This window comes from Petaurus breviceps, unplaced genomic scaffold (genome assembly GCF_028583685.1).
Source record: "Petaurus breviceps papuanus isolate PSGF00001 unplaced genomic scaffold, PetGlider_PUasm1.0 175, whole genome shotgun sequence".
Classification (NCBI taxonomy): Eukaryota; Metazoa; Chordata; class Mammalia; order Diprotodontia; family Petauridae; genus Petaurus; species Petaurus breviceps.
Genome location: NW_027185764.1, coordinates 54,983,597 through 55,005,029, shown reverse-complemented (window position 1 = coordinate 55,005,029; position 21,433 = coordinate 54,983,597). Strand labels below are relative to the sequence as shown.

Below are 21,433 nucleotides of genomic sequence, written 5' to 3'. Positions count from 1 at the left end.
ACCTTACAATTAGATGTAGGTCAGGGATTAACGATAGGGAATATCCTATATATCTTTCCACTAAGCCTCACTTCACTCAATTTTATGAACCCTTTTATTCAGATAAAGCAGAGGAAATTGAGACAATATATTTTGTTTCCCAGTATAGCCATAAAGACAGGAAATTTCTTCAAATGAAGGACTAAATAGAATCATCTGTCAATTTTCTTAGAGCTTGCGCCAAGTACAGATCATTGAACTTGAGGTAAAAATATTTCCCAGTGAATTATGTCTCTCGCTTTGTATTTTAAATATAATTAAAATAACTAATGTGTTTGTTTATATTTACATTGCACTTTAAGGATTACAAAGAACTTTCTTCATAACAATCCTATGATCAGTAATTATTATTACTATTTCACAGATGAAGAAATTGAGGCTAAGGGACTTGATCAAAGCTGCAGAACTATTTATAAATGTCAGAGCAGAGATATGTATGCTTGTCTTCTGATTCCACTGTACTAAATATGGCATTCTACCTCCTAAGCAGATAGAGATGGGAATGGACCTGGGATTTCCCTGGTTTAGGGGAGTCCCTAGTGATGAAGTTCCCTCTAACAGTGCAGGATAGTATCTTCTCTGCATTTTATAGTCTTAGGGAGTGACCTAGAGCACTGAGAAGTTGTTATTCACCCAAAGTCACATAGGTATTATTTGTCTGATACCAAACTGGAACTGAAGATTTTCTGGAAAAAATCTTTCTCTCTCTGTATCTCTCTGTCTCTCTCTCTCTCCCTCTCTCTGTCTCTCTCTCTCTCTCTCAGTCTTTCTGTTTCTGTCTGTCTCTCTGTTTCTCTCTTATCTCTCTGTCTCTGCCTCTGTCTGTCTCTATCTCTCTCTGTGTCTCTCTGTCTCTGTGTCTCTCTCTTTCTGTCTCTCTCTCTCTGTGTGTCTCTGTCTCTCTCTGTCTCTCTGTCTCTCTGTCTCTCTCTGTCTCTCTCTCTCTCACACACACACACACACACACACACACACACACACACACACACACACACACACTCCATAGTATTCTCCCCTATAGATTCCTAAGCAGATCTACTGGGGGAAAATGGAAGTGGAATCTTAATTACACAAAAAATTCAGGCAATATTTTATGAACAGACTGAGAAATTTAAAAAGTTCAGCTTAAACTTTCCTCCTTTTGAGTAAATTCAACAGGGAAATTGAATAAGCCTCCCAATCATCCCCAATTTTAAAACAAAATTCAGTCAGTGTGTTTTACATATAAACTATATGAAATCTAACATTGAAAAATTCTTTGTGCTTGCTAAATGGATTTTTCCAAAGCTCAGAAAACGAGGAGCCAAATTTTATTAAACAAAACTTTTACACAGTTTGAAAGTAAATGTGCATAAGCAACTTAGGGCAGAAAAAAACATTTATTTAGGAGATGGAAAGGGGATTACAAATCACCTGAGGCCTAAAATATCCTGTCCAACCACACAAAGAAAGCATTTTTAGTTTGGAGGAATTTTTCCCTTTCTTCAGTGTAGGGACCAGATGGCTACATGTGGTACAGTGTATTAACCCAAACACACAGGAGGGAAACTGCCAGACACATCCAACTGAAACTCAATGGGATATTCTTGCATTATACAACATAATTTAGCATCCTTCCTCCCTCTTGCAGCCAAAACATCCCTGTTCATTTACTTTAATAACGCTGACTGGCATTCTTCCCTGGTAGTGATTTAAAATGTTATCCACAAGTCTGGGACTCTTCACATTTTGATTCTCCTGTTGATTCACACAATTAATCATAAATTATTGGATTGAAAGTCAAGACCTGGTAAGATCTTCTTGTTTTGTTTTATTGAAAGGAGAGTGGAAAACCCTGCACATTCCATAACTGTGAAGAGAATCAACTTCCTTGGTTCATATAGAGAGTATGTCAGTTACAGAGTAAATAAAACACTCCTAATATCTAATCAGACATCTATATCTATCACAGAAACCCTGCAGAGAGGTTGTACCAAGAATTTGTGAACACACACTCACACACACACACACACACACACCATGTATACTTAAGTTTATATTTATAAGAACATAGATATAGAGTGTGAACCCTTCTAGTAACATGGGGAAACAAAAGAAAGCGAGGAAATACGCGACCATGAAGTGAATGCTTAGTTTACAAGATGAGAGATTAAAAGAAAAAGATTGATTAAAACCAAAAAAGAAAGAGAAGAAAGATCCCAGTGCTCTCAAAGAAAGAGAAGTTCCCCAGCACCCATCCTGCTTGTTCTTCCAATATAACACACAGTTCGGACCCCCTTACTACATCTTGGTTGATACCAACTTTACCAACTTCTCCATCAAAGCCAAGTTGGACTTAGTGCAGTCAATGATGAATTGTCTGTATGCCAAGTGCATTCCCTGCATAACTGACTGTGTAATGGCTGAAACTGAAAAACTGAGTAGCCCTGAGGATTGCCAAGGACCCACCATTTGAACGATTGCCATGCTCTCACAAAGGTACATATGCAGATGATTACTTAGTCCAGAGGGTCACTCAGCACGTGTTACATTGTGGCTACAGATGATCGAGATCTTAAGTGAAGAATCCGCAAGATCCCTGGAATTCCCATCATGTACATTTCTAACCATAGGTATAACATCGAGAGAATGCCAGATGATTATGGAGCCCCTCAATTGTAACATCAAGAGAATGAACTTCCTGTGACACCAGTCTACAAAATACCCTTCTAGTCCCTTACTTGTCCTTTTGTGTAAAATGGGGTTGTAGAGATTTTCTCTTTTTATCCTATTCTGAAATGATTTTTCTATCTTAATGAAAAACTCATTTAATTTATACATAAATCAGTTTTGTTCAGACATTTCTATAGACTCAGGGTCTTTTGGGTTTTTTTTCCTTGCTTTATGGAGGGGGAGAAGGTAGGGTTAAGTGACTTGCCCAAGGTCACATGGATACTTTTTGTGTGTTAAGTGTCTGAGGCACTTAACCTTTGAACTCAAGTCCTCCTGACTCTAGGGCCGGTGCTCTATTCACTGCACCAACCAGCAGCCCCAACTCAGTATTCTTATTGTCTCATTCTTCTTCACTGCTGGATAATGGGCTTTAAATAAATACTTCAGGGGCTTTCTTCTTTTTCCCTTACCCCTATTGTAGAATAGAAGCTGCTACTACATAAGGCTTTACTATATGGGGAATACACATATAAATGAAGAAAAAAAAACATAGATACAGAACTTTCTCTGGTTTATATCCTGATGAAGAAACCTAGAAATGAATCAATCTCCTAAAAGTTATACAGGTAATTAGCAGCAGAGCTGGAAATTGAACTCAGGTTATCAGATCCCAAAGTCAGCATTCTTTCTACAGATTCACACTGCCTACCACATTTTTATATTAAAAAAAATGAATTATGCTAGAAATAGTAATAAGATGAATAGGTGAATAAGTTCTCCCCTTACTATTTGTCCATTCATATAATTTTATTGAGCACTTATTATGTGCAAGGAATTGTACTACTTTGTGGGAGAGGAGCACAAATATCCATAAAACATTCTTGACCTTTAAGTAGCTTACAATTTTTAAAATGCTTTATTGATGATTATCTTTTTATATTCTATATGTATCATTGCTTACCCACTCATATTCCCCCTTCTAATATATACAAAAATATATATAATATACAACAAATATATGTATATATAGATATCTACATATCAATATGGATATGTATAGATACCTGTATCTACCAATATAGGTTATAAGGAAGAAAAAGAAATAAAGTTTATGGACACCACGAACTAAGCTGGTGAGGGGGAAGACTACTTCTCCAACTCCATTTTTAGGTCCTGTGGCCTCAGAAGCAGGTTTAGAATTTTGTTTGCCCATTTCACCTTTAGGTCAATCGCTGGAGTCACCAGACTCTAATTCAAGGCAAGATAACTTTAGAGGCAAGTTTCCCAGCTATATGAGTCTTTCAGCCCATCAGGGAGACCTTGAGAAGCCAGGGTGACCAGAATTTGAGCCCAAGGAGAACGTTGGATTAGAATGTGATAGGATTACTAGGAGTAAAGCCAAGCACAAGCAGCTTTCCAGAGGACTACTGCTGTGAACAGCTTTTCAAGTTTCTGATTACACAGTATAGTGAATCCTCTATTTATTCATTAACAAATCATAACAAAACATTCACAGAAATAAAAATACAGCATTTACAATGTTACAACTTATCACAGAAAATCAAAATACAACATTCACAACAACTTGTCACTAAGATGGCCACATAGTTTTCACCACAGTGGTCACAAAATTTTGAATGAGGTACATTCTTTTAGTCAATCAATCATTCAATCTACTCAATCATTCAATCATCCTTAAGGAGGTTTGCCTCCTTAAGGGACACAAAGTACAATAGTCAAAGTTCTCCACTCAGGGGCACAGTTAACACAGTTAAGTTAACTCAATCAGTCTCTTAATCAGTCATCATTCACTATTCAATCATCAGAAAATACACAGACCCCCCCCCACCCCTAGATCACTAGTAAATTACAATTTCTCAGTCAGTACACAGTATCCAAATAAAATCTTTCAGCTTGACTTGGGGTTGTCTCTCAGATTCCCTGTATCCCCTTCCATGGTCCCAGGTCCTACTTGGATTCACCAAACTGTCACCTGGGTTTAAAGGCAAACAGTTCTAAGGTCCTTGTCCAGCTCTCCATGCACTTCCTGTTCCATGCTGAAGCTCACAGTGTTCAGTCCACCTTAAATCCTTCACAGTCTCTGTTCCCAGGAAGTTAAGGCTTAATAAAGCCATAAACAGGGTCATACAAAGTACCAGCATCACAGTCATGCTTCCTGCAGCAGCTCCAGCTGGCCCTTGAACATCTTTGGCAGCTCCCAGAAGCTTCAGCTGGCCCTCAGACTCAGCAGTTCCTCAGCAGAAGCTCCAGCTGGTTCCCAGAATCAAAATCACTTCACCCAGGTTCCCAAAATCAAAATAATTCTCTCCAGTCTGGGGGGCCTTTCCTCTTCAGCCTCCCCAGGGCAGCAGCTTCTGCCTCCCTGAAGCTTGCTCCAAGAAGATCTGACTGACCCAGTAGGGACTTCTTATAAACACACACACACACACACACACACACACACACACACACACACAGCATTAGCTCCTTCCTGTTTCAGCAAACCCCTGTTATGTCAGCAACAAAGGTTCATACCTTCTGTTTCTTCAACAGAGGCTTGATTAATTACTAAGTGCCAAGTACCTCTCAGCTTAGCAATACAAAATGAACTTCAAATTGAAATTGCATTACCATTACACTAGGCTACATAGGAATTATATTAAACTCTTAACTAATCTCCCTTCCTGCCCCAAAGAGCAAGGTGGTATATTGAGGGATTATTCCCCTATGTGTTAGGGGAGGGTGAGGTGAGGTTTGTATGTGTAATGGAAATGCAAATTTAAAGATCTTCCCTGCCCCTAGGACCTTTGATAGGCTTAAGAGACTCTGAGAACCTTCCTTGATTTAAAAATATACTCTGCCCCCTAATAGGTTGAATGTGGTCATATGGAGCCTGTGGCAGGAGGCCTAGTTTTCAGGAATGCCCACACTTTGATGCTAGTTGATTAGGCAGTGGGTCAAGAGGGTGGTTCCATTCTCTGACCTAGGAGAAGGCTATATAATCCCTGATGTTAAAAAAAGCTTTGCTTTGGGGCTCACTTTGAGAAGTGTTGTGTGATTTGACCAGATGAGACTCTGGGCAGCCATTGAGAGCCCCCTGGCTTTGAAAAACCCAGATGTTGATGCTTCCCTCTCTGGTAACTGTGATTTGGTATGGATGTAATGGTTGGACAGTTTGGAAGCCTGTCTGCTTGATCCGTTTCTCTATCTTGTAACTCCTGTCTGTATACTCTGAAGTTCCAGGTGCTGACCTTTTCCCCCTGAACTAGGTAAACGATATATGTTTGATTGATTAAAGTAAGCTTGTTAACCCATTTTGAGTTGCTTTCCTTTCAAAAAGCAGATCTAAGAACCTGTGTTGGCAGCCACCCTGGGGACACTGGGGTGATTGCTGCTACAGTATGTTAATTTGTATTATACCTTTGAAGCAAATATTCCTTTATAGAATCTAATCTAACTGCTAAGTGGTTAAATAGAACTGAGGTACAGGGGAACCCTAAAATTTGGGGAACTCAATTGACAAGGGCTGGAAGCAATGACATAGAGACCAGAAACCCCTAAACACCCTTTAGGGTAGTGAAGAAGACTGTGACAATCATGGATAACTAGTAAAGTTCTTTAAGTTTTAATCATAGAGTAAATGATAGACTATACCAGAATAAATACTTTTATTTGGATCAATAAAATAATATCAACTTGACCAAAGAGAGAACAATCTCATTGAGGATTTCTGCTTTTAGCACTCCCTATGATTGTAATCATTGGGAGCTAAGGGGTTTGTTGGGGGCCAGCTTCCCCACATGTCTTGTACTCCAGGGATTTCTCTATCTGCCATTCAAAAGTTTGTATCTAACCTCACTCATTGCACCGCTCTTCTGTTTCTCATGAATTCTGCTTTTCTCTTGCCTTCAAAGTCTTACCACCAGGACACCAGGCTCAGAAGTCTCTCTGTCAATAGAAAGTCTATATCTTCCTCTGCATATAGTGTGCAGTGATATGGTGCTGTTCTTCAAGGAATCACCACATTCTGGGGCAGTAGCAATGCTGCACAGAGCTAAGTCATTCTAAGATTATTTTAGACACAGCTGATTGAATGACAACAGATCTGTAGAAAATGCCACATATGACTGGCCAACGTGCCTATAATTATCTATTTTCATCACTATAATATGAGGATAATAAAAGCAAATACCTTGCAGGCTTGCTTTGAGGTTTAGGTGAGATGCTGTTTGTAAAATGCTTAGGACAGTGTCTGGCATATAGGAAGTACTATTTAAATTCTTATTCTTTTCCCTCCTTTCTTCCCCTTCCCTATTTAGCCCCATATCATGGGACATAGTCTCTCCCAAGAGTAGCCCAAAAGGCCATGAAGAGATACATGCTGAGAATAATTATGTTATAACACATAATACAAGAGGTGATCAAGAAACTCCCAGGTCAACTGAGTTTTCCAATATGCTTCATGGAAATAAGGGTATCAATTTCTGAATGACCAATTTGTACATGAAAGAATCAGGAAACTCCACTGAGGATTTGCAATGAAAATGTATTTGACCCTTCCTTTTTTCCAGTCACTCACTTACATAGAAAAATAGAAAGTGATCTTTTAAATTGAGGATTTACCCTGGTGAGAGAATTAAAATGAGAAGGAAATAGAGGGAAAACAGCTCTTGAGGATACTCCATATATCAAGGACTCACTGGTGCCTCTTGCTGAGTGTAACAACAAGGAGTAGAGGTCTTCTCTCTCATCCCACCCTCCCTCCCTCTCCACCCACTTCCAGCAATGGCATCTCAGAGCAGAAGCACATGTCTGTAAGAGACTTGGGCTCAAACACATCATCTGAGGGAAATCCAACGACATTGTTTCCTTGAAGGCCAGTTTTCTATGGTCTCCTAGCCAGGTATTTAAGCTTAGCCAAAAGCTATTGACTATGGAGAATATAGTCAACCAGCAAAGAAATCTTGAAGTGAACAGATGCTAGAAATATGATAATATGATGCTTTTAGATTAAAAAAAATCTTCTCCAGTGAAAAAACTGACAGAGAACTCAGGAGTCCTGGAGTGTTAGAGATGCGAGTTGCCCATCCACATGTTTTTACCCAGTATACGCTCCCACATTCAATAAATGCATTTGATTCTCTCATTGGTAAATTTGGTTCATACTGTTCTAATAAATCCTTTTTCTTTGAGTTAATTCTATCCTTGGGCTGATTATTCAAAAGTAAACATATGCACTGGGGGTTTATGGGCTATAATTTTAGTGCAAACTCACAGTTTACTTGGTGACTGGTCCTCTGTGGAGGCCTGTACTGAAAGAAGGGGAAGGTAACCCCTGGGGCATTACAAACATATTACCAAATGATGAACCTTTGCAACAAATTAGTTGAGCATAATCATATAGGAAACAAAAGCAGATTGACCAGTCATGTAACTAGAATGAATGGTTAGCCTAAGGTGTGCTACAAAATAGCCACAAAACAGCCTCCACAACCCTGGTAAATTCTTTATGTAGGGTTTATGGTAAGATGTGAAAAAGGATGCCTAGGATGACAACACACACAGGTTGCAGTATGTACCTTTAAAGGAAACATCCATATCAATAAGATCTCCAACCCACTGAAGCACTGAAACCTAATTCTCAAAATTGAAAATGAAAAGTATATAAGGGACAATTAGTGCTCAAAGAATTCTGAGGAATGAGGGATCATTTCTGACTGAGATGATTAGGGAAGTCTTCTTAGACAAAGAGACATTTAATCTGTTAAAAGACAGTTAAGATTTGAAAGGTGGGGCAGCTAGGTGGCACAGTGAATAGAGCACTGGCCCTGGAGTGGAGGACCTGAGTTCAAATCCTACCTCAGATGCTTGACACACTTACTAGTTTGACACACTTACTTGGGCAAGTCACAACCCCAATTGCCCTCCAAAAAGCAAAAAAAAAAAAAAAGGATTTAAAAGGTAAGGGCAGTTAGGTGGTGCAGTGAGTAGAACACTTACTCTGGAGTCAGGAGGACCTTAGTTCAAATCGGGCCTCAGACACTTAACACTTACTAGCTGTGTGACCTTGGACAAGTCACTTAACCCCAATTGCCCTACCTTGCTTCTCCAAAAAAGGGGAAAAAAATGTGAAAAGTAAAGACTTGTGGGGAGGGCAATTGGGAAGAATAATTGATACGTGCAAAAATATCAAATTATGCAAGGAGAGGCCATATTTGGGAAACAAGAAATTTTTTTGACTATGACAAGCAAATGTTGGAGAGGGCTGGAAATATGATTAAAAGACAGGGTTTAAATGTCAGGCTGAAGGCTTTAGGCTTGATTCAATAGGCAATGAGGAACTATTGAACACTATTGAGTTGAGCAGTGACATGATTTGATTTATGTTTGAAAAAGATTAAGCTGACAATGGTTTAACTAGGGATTGGAAGAGACAGAAACTACAAGGAATAATGGTAGCATATGTTCCTCTGTCTTAAAATGGTCCCTAGAAGGTATTTCATGATTTCCCTCAGTAGTATATTTTTTATAATTAAATGTTTTATCTCTTTCCATGTCTTTTTAAATATATGCACATATTTGGCTCATTTTCTGATCTATAGTATTCTTCTTCCTTTCTTGGGATGTGTTTAAATTGTACAATTCTTGTATTTTTAAATTACTAGCTTAAAAGTGCTTCGCTTTACTGATTTTGATTCTGAAGTTTCATAGCATGAATAAAATGTCTCCCAGTAGGTAGCAGTCAAATAGACAAGATCACTCAAGCATTTCTCAATTAGTTAAGAAACTTTTGATGCATTTCATTTATATTTCTCTGTGAACAAAACATTTTAGAAATATTTTTCTCAGGTCAAAGGGCAGATTTAGCATAATAACTAACAAATTTTCATGTAACTAGCCCTTGTGGGGATTTAGCGTTTTTATGACTTCGGTTGCATATGATATGAGCAGGGCTGACTGAATCATAACCTACTGAGCAGAAAAAATGTCTTTTGAAAGTGACCTTGGCATACTTAGAAAGGAAGCCCAGGGACTTATGACAATACAATTTAGATTGGGCAAAAGTTCTGAGCAAAGAACTCTGGTTTGAAAAAGATGTGGACTTTGGCTTTACTTCCTGTTGACAGAAGATGAGAAGAGACAAGGTTGTGTCTGGAGAAAAACAAATAAAGGGTTTGGGTTTTTTCTATTTTAAGATTAGCACAATTATGTTTTGAAGAAATGAACAGCTGGAATTAAATTGATGTCCCCAAAGCACTTAAAAGTACGTAAATCAGGGGAAAAAATACTGGAGAGTTGGAAAGACAGAATTGTGAGACCAAAGATGCACAAATGGATTTTGTACCCTCTACACATCTCCCCTATTATTCTACAAGGTGGTTTATATAAAATTACATCTCTTAGAGGACCTCAGAATTTGGGGGCTTTGTCCAGATGTCTTTGAGCATCCTAGGGAGGTAAGAAAGAGTTGATAAAAGTCCATGCAAACATGGAAGACATTCTCCAGATGATTCAACAATTGACCAACACATAGCTGAATGATTGGAAGCCTGTCACCAATTACTTACTTTAGCTAGATCTTCCCTTAGCTGAACACATGGCTGTTTGAAGAAAATAGAATTCTTCACCTGGCCATTCTGGTTCCATTGTTAAGACATCAATACATTTATACACAGAGTTATTCTACACACACACATACACACATACACACACACACACACATTTTTTTTTTCTTTCTGCCAGGTCATGAAGTTAATCCCTTATTGAAGGATGTGTATCTAAGCAGGGACAGCACAGTGAACTCATCTGATTAATTATCCTTGTCCAGCAAAGCAACAAAGATGATTGGTGACTGAAAGTCAGTGAAGGGACAAACTCTTGTGAGGGGAACTTCCCTTCTCTACCAGGGTATAAGAAGGAAGGGAAAAAAAATATGTCCTTTCTGTTTTTCACCATTCTTTCTTGAAACAAGCTTTCTCTACTCTGGACTTACAGCCAGAAAGGGTTGGGGAGAGAGTATCTTCCTAGTTCAGAGAAGCAATGCCAACTTAATAGGAGTAGCATGTGTTAGTTGGAGATGTGTGGTTGGCCCAGGAGAATCTGAGATTGTTTATGAGTATGAAGTTAAACCCTCACAGGCAGACTTGAAATAAAAGGCCTCACTAGATCAAATATTTTTAATGATAGCTAGGCATCTTGCAACTGTAATTTACATACACACACACACACATACACAGACACACACACACATTTCCATTTTAGCCTAGGAGAATATGAAGGACACATGGCATGGAATTTGAACTTCAGTGGCAGACTAGGAACATGACAGAAACAGTTCAAATACGGCAGTACTGATTGGAGTTGTGGTACCACTAAGGGTGTGAGCTCTCAGTGCCAGCTCTGAAGGATAAATTCTGCCTCTTTTACCTGAAGGTATATAGGGGGAATCCAAGAGGGACAAAGAAGAAAGTGCCCCCCCAACCCCACCATCACCACCACCTTGGGGGCTATGCCCAAGAGTCAGAGTTCTAGGTCCTAGTCCTCTTCTACTGTGTTTCCCCGATAATAAGACCTATCCCGAAAATAAGCCCTCCCCTTACTGTGTAAGATTCCACTAAAATAAGCCCTCCCCCTAAAATAAGCCCTATGGAGATTGCTACTGTAGTGAAGGTGATCCCCTGCGCTACACGCTACATTACGGTACCCTCTGTATGCACCGTCCCCCCCCACGGGTGAAACGCATGCCGCGCTCCGAGCTGCATCCAATCAGAGCTGCAGCAGTGAGCATATCATCCTGTTCTTCCCCAGTGATTTGCTTATTGAATAAAGGTACATTTTTTTGTTCATATTTACCTGTTTATTAAAATTGCTGTCAATGTTCATTAAAATAAGCTCTCCCCTGAAAATAAGCCCTCTGGTGTTTTTCTGTCCAAAAAAATAAGACAGTGTCTTATTATCAGGGAAACACGGTAATTGACTGGAGGAGTAAGGAGAGGACAGATTTCCTCATGGTTCACAGAAGATCTGGTATTATGTAAGTCAGCAATTAGCGAATCTGAAATATATTTCTAGCCTTGGTGACTACCTGTTTGGTTGAGAGTTCCTTAATTTAGGATTCAATAAGAAAAGAAAAAAAAAACTTCCTTAACAACATACTTTTCAGAGAAGAGGATCATCAAGAGGAATATCCAGTGGCTAAAGGACAAAAGTTAGGCCATGGCTAGCCAGGAAATCTGTGCCTCCATGATAACTGCTTTGTACTTCTGGGAAAGTACAGGTCTCAGGTTAATGTAAACTATCTGTTCAGGAGCCCTGAAAAAGATCTTTAATCCCCAGAATGGTTTATTTAAATGTGTTCTATTTCCTGTTCATTTTTACCTCTAAGTTCTACATGAAATGTAGTTTCTATGGCACAGAAAATAAAATCTATCCTTTATTTTAAATCCATATTGCACTTTAAATACCTTTGTGTGAGGGGACCTTGTTAGCCACATTTAGGAAGACATGAGCCTTACCTAAGCTTTGATTTAGAGATTTCCCAATAGTTTTACTCTGATATTGGGGCAAAGTGAGAGAGAGATAACAGCATTTTAAAGGTCAGGCCCCAAGAATCACATCTAGGTCCCAGAACCCTGGGCCTTACATAGAGGGAAGGAAGGGACTAGGCTATGAATGGCAAATATAAAACACTCCTAAATTTTTAATACCATTTTATTAATAAAAAATTATATGGAATGAATGGCAATATTTTTATTATCTGCTCATATTTATACAAAAGAGCTTTTTATTCACTATACCTGTAAGTGCCAAATAATAAGTACATTGGTGAGAATTTTTATAATGCTTCTATTTTCAAAATAAACTATATAAAATTGTATGGGTTTCTAAAAGAAGAAAGCACTTCATATGCTTTTAATAAAAGACCAAAGTGTCAACATTTTAACTTTTATTTATTGCTGCCTATAATTTAAATAGGACAAGCTTAGATTCTGTGAAGTGTTTCTTATGTTTTACATTTTATTACTAATACCCACACTTCTTTTCATATTCTGATAAATTAGAGCATCTGCTACAGTCATTTACAAAAAGAAATCAAAGGATGTGACCTGATTCCTTTAACTTAGCCTAAAGTAGGGATTCTACTGTGGGCTCTGTGATTTTGTTTTAATTTTGATAACTATCAATATACTTGGTTTCCTTTATACTCTTATGCATTTTATTTATGCATTAAAAACATTATTTTGAGAAATGGTCTATAGACTTTTCTAGAATTCCAGAGACATCCCATTATACAAAAATGGTTAAGAATCCATGGCCCAAAGAAGACTTTCTATCCCTAAAATATGAACATTATAGAAATAATAATAAAATCTAAAAATCCTAGCCATCTCTAGCTGCTACAATTTAAACAATTAGAATACTTCTACATAGTTTCAGATGGAATGCTAAGGTAGGAACATCATTGATTTTGCATAGGTAGGAATAACTTCTCTGTAAAGAAATAGGTTATCCTTATTATTTGATTGGTCTGAGGAATGGGGGATTAAACCATTGATACTACTTCCTAGTTACATGAGGCCTAAAATGTTATCCTGTTGATATTTGGAATTTTAGTGGAATTACCACTGCTATGCAAGACATTACAGTCATGGGAATGTGGAGGCAGAATCTATTGTTAATTATTAATTACATTATTTTTATCTCTTATTAAAGCAAACGCATTTTTGATTCCGGTTTTTAGCAAATCATTTTCCTTGGTTAATTTTTGAAGCTCCTTTTCCATATCATACACTTTTCTTTTTAGAGAAATGTTTTCCTCATTATAATTATTATTATATAATTATAATTCTGCTATTTTCGTTTTCAGAGAGTTATTCATTTTGTCTTCTATCTCTCGCATTTTGTTTTTAAAGTTCCTTTTGATCTCATCTAGGAGAGCCTTCTGTGCTTGGGACCCATTCCCTGTTGAAGTTTCAGCTTTGGGTGTGGAGTCCACCTTGTCTCCCTCTGAGGTTGATTCCTCCCTCTGATGATAGTAGGACTCCAGAGTCTTTGTCTTTGTAGTCTGTTTTCTACCCATTTTGAGGCAGGGTCCTAGCCACGCCCTTCCTCTAGGATCCCAAGCCTTTACTGTAGAGGGTTTTGCCCTGGGGCAAGAGTTACTATGTTTTCAGGGTCAGAGGGGGGGTTTGGAGCAAGTGAGGTTCACTCTATCATCCTAGTCTTTGGAGGTCCTGAAAGGGGCTTTTTAAAAAAATTTCTGGGCTATGAAGTGGTAGCCCCAGGAGTGTTTGTTGTCCAGGACAGGGGCCCCTGTATTTGCTTCTTACCTTGCTCTTTCCAGTCCCAGCTCTTTGGTGATAGGCCTGGTAGTGAACCTTGTGGTTGGTAGGAAGACTTGCCCTTGGATTTGATCAGGCCCCTTCAGGGCCTGCCTCTGTGTCTGCCCAGCAAATACATTTTTAAAAAAGAAATATGAACTTTCCCAGAAATTCTTGCCTTTTGATTTCTAAAACTAGATATGATGGAGAGGAAAAAAATAAAAAAGGAAATATCTCTCATGTATAAAATTTTTCATGAACTATCTTAAAATGCTGTATTCAATCATTTCCAATTATGATTTAGAAATCAACTTTGATATCTGGCTCTATTTTCCTTTCAGTCCTTTGATCTAAATGAAAAGTAGCCTCCAATATTAATTATAATAACAGAAAAGCAGAGAAATAGCTGGCAATGACATTCTAATAACTATTCTGAATTCGAGATATTAATTACTAAAATATCACTAAGTGTGTGTATGTGTACATGCATATGTGTGTATATAAAACTACTTTATCCCTGAATCACACTTCAGATAATTAGAATTTCACTATTTTATTTTTTTGTTCCTCAAGGGATATATGTTTAAGATGTAGAAACAGAGAGCAATGGGGGTGGAATTAGAGGTAAGGGGGGGAGTAAATGGAAATCCCTTCTTAGATTTGAGGAATATAAAGAATTGATGTATACAATGAAACATCAGCATTTCCTATTTTTTAATAGTGGTAGAATTGGGCACACACAGTGCATATGCAGAGATCATGTCAGGGAAGAACACATGCCTACATAGGCAATTCATACCTCCAACACAGTGCTACCAGTATTGATGTCACTGTGCTGCTCTTGTCAGACTTGCTAGACTTGGTCTCTTTGTCTGGTTTGTTTTTATTTGTTTGTTTGTTTTGCTTTTTGGAGGGCAATTGGGGTTAAATGACTTGCCCAAGGTCACACAGCTAGATATGTGTGTGAGTGTGTGTGTGTGTGTGTGTGTGTGTGTGTGTGTGTGTGTGTTAAGTATCTGAGGCCGGATTTGAACTCAGGTCCTCCTGACTTCAGGTCTGGTAATCTATTCACTGTGACACCTAGCCTCCCTTCTAGACTTGGTCTCTTTAGAGCATGCAGATGTGCTGTATAATCTCAGATAGACATTGTTCCTGGAGGCATTCCTCTCCACATGGTCACTACATGACATGATCTTGCAGTTGTTACTGGTCACTGCCAGGAATGGATGGACTGAGCATGACATTGTAGAATTTCTCTTCCAGCTACTGACTTCAGTTGAGGCGATATGTCTTCCCCCTATGTAAAAGAGTAGACTCCTTTAGTTTAAAGCCCAGGAGCCTTTTGCTGTAGCTTTTAGAAAAGTGAAGCCAGGAGATATCCAGACCAGTGAAAACTCCCTCAGGGCATTTTCCTCCCTTGATGGAACAATTAGTTCTTCTCAAAACCCTGAATAGAATGGGCATTTCTTCTTCACCATTGCCCCAAATACCATGCTATTGCAAGCACAGAGATACCATGACTAACTATTGCCTTCAGAATTAAGTCTACTTTTTAAAACTTGGCTAACATCGTCAAGGGCACCATTTCTACTAAGGACTTCATTCTGATGTAAGGTTAAAAATTCCTTTTGATTCCTTGATTATTTTCTAATTGATAAATTTTATCTAAGCAGCATCAGTTTAGAGGATGCTCTTCATGTAAACTGTGAAGGGTTTTTGGGGTTTGAGGTCTCCCAATTTCCTAACCCCATGCAAATAATTGAAGAGGAGAAAAGCACAGAAGCAAAAGCCCAGGCCAGTAGTTAAGGTCATCATCTTCCTCCTACTCAACCACATTAATGTCTTTAATAGTATAAATTGCCCGTAACATTGCTGCCTTTAATATGCTAGCAATAAGCCTGTTTGACATCTTATAATTGTGAAGACTACAAAGATGGGTAAGACCTTTACTATCCTCCAGAATCTCAGCATAATAAGAGCTAATACTGGTTCACCCATGAGTTGACAATCCTGTGTTTTAAACTCCTTGTCAAGAGCTTCTGAAGATTTGTGAAAATCAGTTTGAAGGAGACTGGGACCTGATACTACAGGATCTATATCTTAAATGTTATGAATAATTTCTTATTTTAATTTATCATAACATCATACCACATCTTTTTTCCTCTTTACCTGAACTATCCAGGCCATCATGCCCTCTGAGAAATATCCTGTAGTTCTTGTTTTCCTCTCTTTAAACAAAGAATTTTAGCTTTCTCTCTGTCTCTCTCTCTCTGTCTCTCTCTCTCTCTCTCTGTCTCTCTCTCTCTCTGTCTCTCTCTCTCTCTGTCTCTCTGTCTCTCTGTCTCTGTCTCTGTCTCTCTCTCTCTCTCTCTGTCTCTGTCTCTCTCTATTTCTATCTCTCCCTCTCTCTCTGTCTCTCTCTGTCTCTCTGTCTCTCTCTCTCTCTGTCTCTGTCTCTCTCTCTCTCTCCCTCTTTCTCTCTCTCTGTCTCTCTGTCTCTGTCTGTGCATGTTTGAGAGAGAGACACACAGAGACAGAGAGAGACAGAGAGCAAGAGAGCTTTGGAAGTCTGGCAAAGCCTATGAACCCCTTTTCAAAATAATGGTTCCAAATTTACAAAATAAAATACATAGAACAACAAAAAAATTAAAGATGAGTGTGTGTGTGTTTGTGTGTGTGGAGGGAAGATGAAATGTTTATTTTTCTTGGTCCAAATTAAAATAATTCCTGAAATCTGTATATGGATCTCTTGGTAGTATATAAATACAAGGTTAAGAACCCCTGCTTTAAAACAAATGTGTGAGGATCTTGGGTTGCCAAGAAGGGGAGAGTAGTGTTTTATTGTGGAATATTTCCTCTCCATCTCTCCATGACTACCCATATGGAAGTTTCAAGTGAAAATTGTTGTCTGTGATTCAGGTCAGGGTGTGGAGTAGAGGGCAGCAGGAATTATCCTTGGGCCTTGTATAGGTAGTTTGCAAGTGTGAAACCCTAACCATGTTGAAAAATGACATAAAAAGAATAAAAAATTGTGATAGTGTGGTGTGAGTATTATAGCCATACTGCAATAATGAGACTAAGGAATGAGCAGAAAATGTATTGAGTGAAGTTGGCTGTTTCTATGCAGTTTGCTAGAGAATGAGTGAGTCATGGATTATTAGTATAAGTACTGAGTTGGGGAGTCCTGGCAGTCAGTGTTCTAGTTATTTAGAATGAGAGTAGTGGGAATGAGAATGGAGATTGTGTACCAGAGTGATACCTTGGGGTAATTGCTACCGATCAAGGCCTCTAGCCCCACCACTCCTCTACCACCCATGTGGTACTTACCAGCATAGATTGAACTATGATGAGATCGAAAGATCAACTTCTCTGCAGTACAGCAGAGCTGAACATGGGATTTTGAACTTCTAAGCGGAAATTTATTTCTCTCTAGTACATTTGTAAATGTTCTAAGATCTAACTTTCTAGCACAAAAACCCTCATTTTAGTAAAATATTTGGTTGGCTCTCACATATTATTTTACTAGACTAAAATCCAGTTACCATTTTGTATGGGAAACATGGTCACATTAGTTTGTACAAGAGTAGTATAAGGGCACTAAAGTGACTTGCAAAACTACAAGGCAACTCTCCTGTCCTAAGAGTGTAAAAAGCACTCTTCATTTAACAGTGCTTCAATTATCCTTCCTGAGTATTTAACAACCCCTGTTTCCACTGCTGGATGCATCTGGCTTCAACTGAGAATTAAAGATATGGAATGAAAGCATGGTTTATGGGATAAGGATTGGGAAAGAATTCAGAATATCATTGGCGGAGGCAGTGAATGGAACAGAGCACTATTAGGATATCAAGGGATCTCACTCTTGCTTTCATCATCTTTGCTTACAAAGCTAACTTTCTATTACCTCTTCCTTTGCTCTTTCCCTATTGCTCTTCCTTTCTCTTCCTTTCCTTTCTTTTTCCCACCCTTTTCTCTCTCCTTGTTACTTTCTCTGATTCCTTCCTTCACCTGTCTTTTCTCTCTGCCTTTTAGCCTGACATTGCATTTTAAAACATTTTAGTTCCCTTTCTAAGCTCTTTGTTCATCATTCTTTGCCACTGCCAAATCCAACCCTTAGCCCTCAGTCAATTTATAATGTCTTGACCCTAGCTATTGAAGGGCATAAATCATACTATTCAACCCATTAATTTTACAAAAAAAAAAAAGGATACTGAAGTACAGAGACACTAAGTAATTTGTCCTAGGTCACCCAAATAGTGTCAAAGCCAAGATTTAACAAAAACAGGTCCATTTGATCCCAAATCCAATATTCTTTTCAGGTGGATATGATGGTAGTATGGTATAATAGAAAGACTTCAATCAGAAACCCATATCTGACATGAGCTCTATGACCTTTCTGAAACTCAGTTTCACAATCCACATGATCAATGTGAGGACCAAATGAGACAATCTATGCAAAAAACTTTTCAGATGTCAAAAAGACTAACTGAATGGTAGCAGACACAATAATGTATTTACTACACTGCCCAACTTTTTCAGCCCTTTTCTCAATACTGTATAATTACCTAGTGGATCTTCCCTGTACAAGGGCAGTGGGTATAAGGAAAGAAAGTTGAGCAAGAAGAATTGGATACTAGCCCTTTCTATGTTGGTATCCAGTTGCTTTTCCTTTAACATCCTACTTAAAACCATTCATAAATTAGGATTATCTCCCCCAACTCACTGACAGGCATGAGGCCTGTCAGTAAACCCATCTGCTGAGACAATTTTCTCTACCTGGGGCATGTGAAGACTTCCCTCAGTAGGATGGGCACATGGGAACAATTCATTCCAATGGCCACAAAGGCAGATGAAATTGGTGTTGAGGAGTACTTAGAGCTTGGTCAGACATAAAAGACAACAAGGTCATCCACTGCATCCTGGGCCATCACCAGTCCTCCTAACTTTGGTCTGACCTCTGGACTTTGATGATTCTGAAAGAGAGAATGAAGTTGACAGCTTTGCTCAACTCTGCCTCATTTAAATCCATGGTCAAGTCAAGACATCATTCCATGAAATCATTGGTCCTCTTCAAAAACGAAGTATGAACAGAAACAAATTAGGAATAATATCTTTCCTGTCTGCTTCACCAGATGTTTTGGGTTAAATCAGGTAATGGAGGTAGAAGAGTTTTGAAAAGTCAAAGGTTCTAGACATGCTAATTGTGACCATGAGCAAAAGCAGCTGTACAGCATAATGGAAAGAGCCCCAAATATAAAACCAGGGGATGTGTGTTTTAATACTCAGCTTGCTACTTTGTGTATTACCTTGAGTAATTTAATTAATCTTTCTGGGTCTTAACACACTCATCTGTAAAATGAGCTAGCAGAGTGGATGATCTTTATAATCTCCTCTAGGTGTATACCCAATCATCCTGATAGGGTGCTTGGATGCCTGTGCTTGGACCCCAGTTTGTAAAATCACATTTCTCCCTAGCCTCAGAGAATTATCTCTGCCCACTTCTCCCCATGCCAGTACTCTGCCTAGCAACCATTCATGATCAAGCCCCAGCCAAATGCTTGTCTCCCCTTAGTACAATAATAAGCTGCACCTATGAATCCTTCACAAGATTATGTATAAGTAACTCCCTATCTCATTATATACATCCTAACAATCTTCACCTATAGAATTGAGTAGTTTGACCCAGCTGTGTATTAGCTGAAACAGCTGTGTACTGATTCATTCTATCGTATATATCCTGGACTCAGTCATATGTATACTCCTTAGCTCATTATATACATCCTGAATCCCTCATTAGCTTGGCATATAGTAAACTCCTAATATCCATCTTGTTAAACATGACATATGGGTGGCAGCTTGGTCAGCCTTGACTGCTAGCTAGCAGTCTTAGTGATGCTTAGTGACGCTTCAAGCCTAACAACACACTTCCCTGCAGCCCCCCTCGGGCTATTTCCAGTGAATTCTGGGCAATACATCTATCTGCACAATAGATATTAACACTGTATGTTCCTTTAAGAACTGATCATTCCTTAACTCCTCCCTATTCCCTCCCTAACTCACCTAATTAGCATATTTGGCAAATGTCATACTATAGTTTATCCTATATAAACTTTAACTGTAGCTCTCTAAAGTTGCAGATTCCTTAAGAACTCTTGCTCACTATACACCATAACAATAAATCTTTGCCACCTTGACTTAGAGAATGCTTGAGTCCTTGAATTCATTACAGACTGCTTTCCAGGGATTCTGGTTATTGTGGTTACTGGACTCCCTAACCCCTTGAACCAAGTCAATCCCAAGTCACATTTTCTAAGCTTTCATTTTTTTTCTAAAATTATGTAATAGTACTATGTAATTTCTAAAGTACTTTCTAAATTTGAAATGGCCAAGTCCTCTGATTCAAATGTAAGCTATTAAAAAAGGAATGTTATTATATTATAAAGAACACACAGGATGTTCTCAAAGCCAATTTACTGTTATATATGCTGATTAGGGCTGAGGTATACTAACCAGATTTATACTTCCTCAATGAATGCAATCATATTTTCTAATACAAACATCAATCCCTCTAGAAAAGAATCCCCATCATTTTCTTCAGCCTCTAGTAAGCATGTTTTAAACCAGTACTCATGTCAAATTGCTTTATTGACCACCCAGAGGATGTATATCTCTCCTCCATAGTGGGGGTCTAGCAAATCTCTATCAATCAGCCTTCCTATTCATCCAAATAGGATGTTTATATTGAGAACACAAGAGGCTGCTTTGAAGGGCAATCTACAGTAAGCTAATGATTGGGGCCTTCAAGTGGGGCTTTTGTGTTTCAAGCTACAGGTTTTACCAGGTTACACTTGATTTTTTGATTGATAGCTCATTACATAATCTATTTTTTGATTGAAAATTTCCTTTCAGCATCAATAAGTGACATTTAAAAGTACACATATGCTTATCTCTACTAGAGATTCCCACACTTATTTGACCTACCACCTCTTTAAAAAAAAATGACTCAACACACCTCTGGTGTTAGGTTTGGCTAACACTTGTTTTTATGCAAGACCCCCAATTGCACCCAATGCTACTACTGCCCTCTGCTGTTGTTCCAGCGACACCCCCAGGGGGTGGTATAGCCCACTTTAGGAACCTAAAAGAGAAAAAGAATTCTTAGTAAGATAATGTTTGCTAATTATGTTTATTACTGAATAGTAAATCATCTTGTTTACTGGTTATATCAATTTGCCAAAGCAATAGGTGCTTATTGTCTAAGTTATTTAGTCCTAAAATGAACTATGAATATAAAATATATTCACTTATGTCAAATGTTTATCATTACTACATATTCGCTGTCTTGAATTGTGCTTTCCGAATTTCTTTTTCCTGTTTTAAATCCTCCTTTCTATTCTGTGTTAATACTTTTGAAAACCCCT

General features: G+C 38.4%; 1 long non-coding RNA gene and 1 pseudogene across 1 annotated transcript in view; one reads left to right on the top strand and one right to left on the bottom strand.

Annotated features, from left to right (window-relative positions):
- Positions 1 to 2,114: 2,114 nt before the first annotated feature.
- Positions 2,115 to 2,983, top strand: LOC138159136 (rRNA-processing protein FCF1 homolog pseudogene; annotated as a pseudogene).
- An 11,614-nt stretch (positions 2,984 to 14,597) lies between these two features.
- LOC138159135 (uncharacterized) overlaps positions 14,598 to 21,433 on the bottom strand; it is a 41,064-nt gene continuing 34,228 nt past the window's right edge. The window contains exons 2-3 of the long non-coding RNA XR_011167819.1: positions 18,789 to 18,985; positions 14,598 to 15,309 (exon numbers count right to left, since the gene is read on the bottom strand). This is a non-coding gene — a long non-coding RNA (uncharacterized lncRNA). The remainder of the gene's footprint in view (positions 15,310 to 18,788; positions 18,986 to 21,433) is intronic.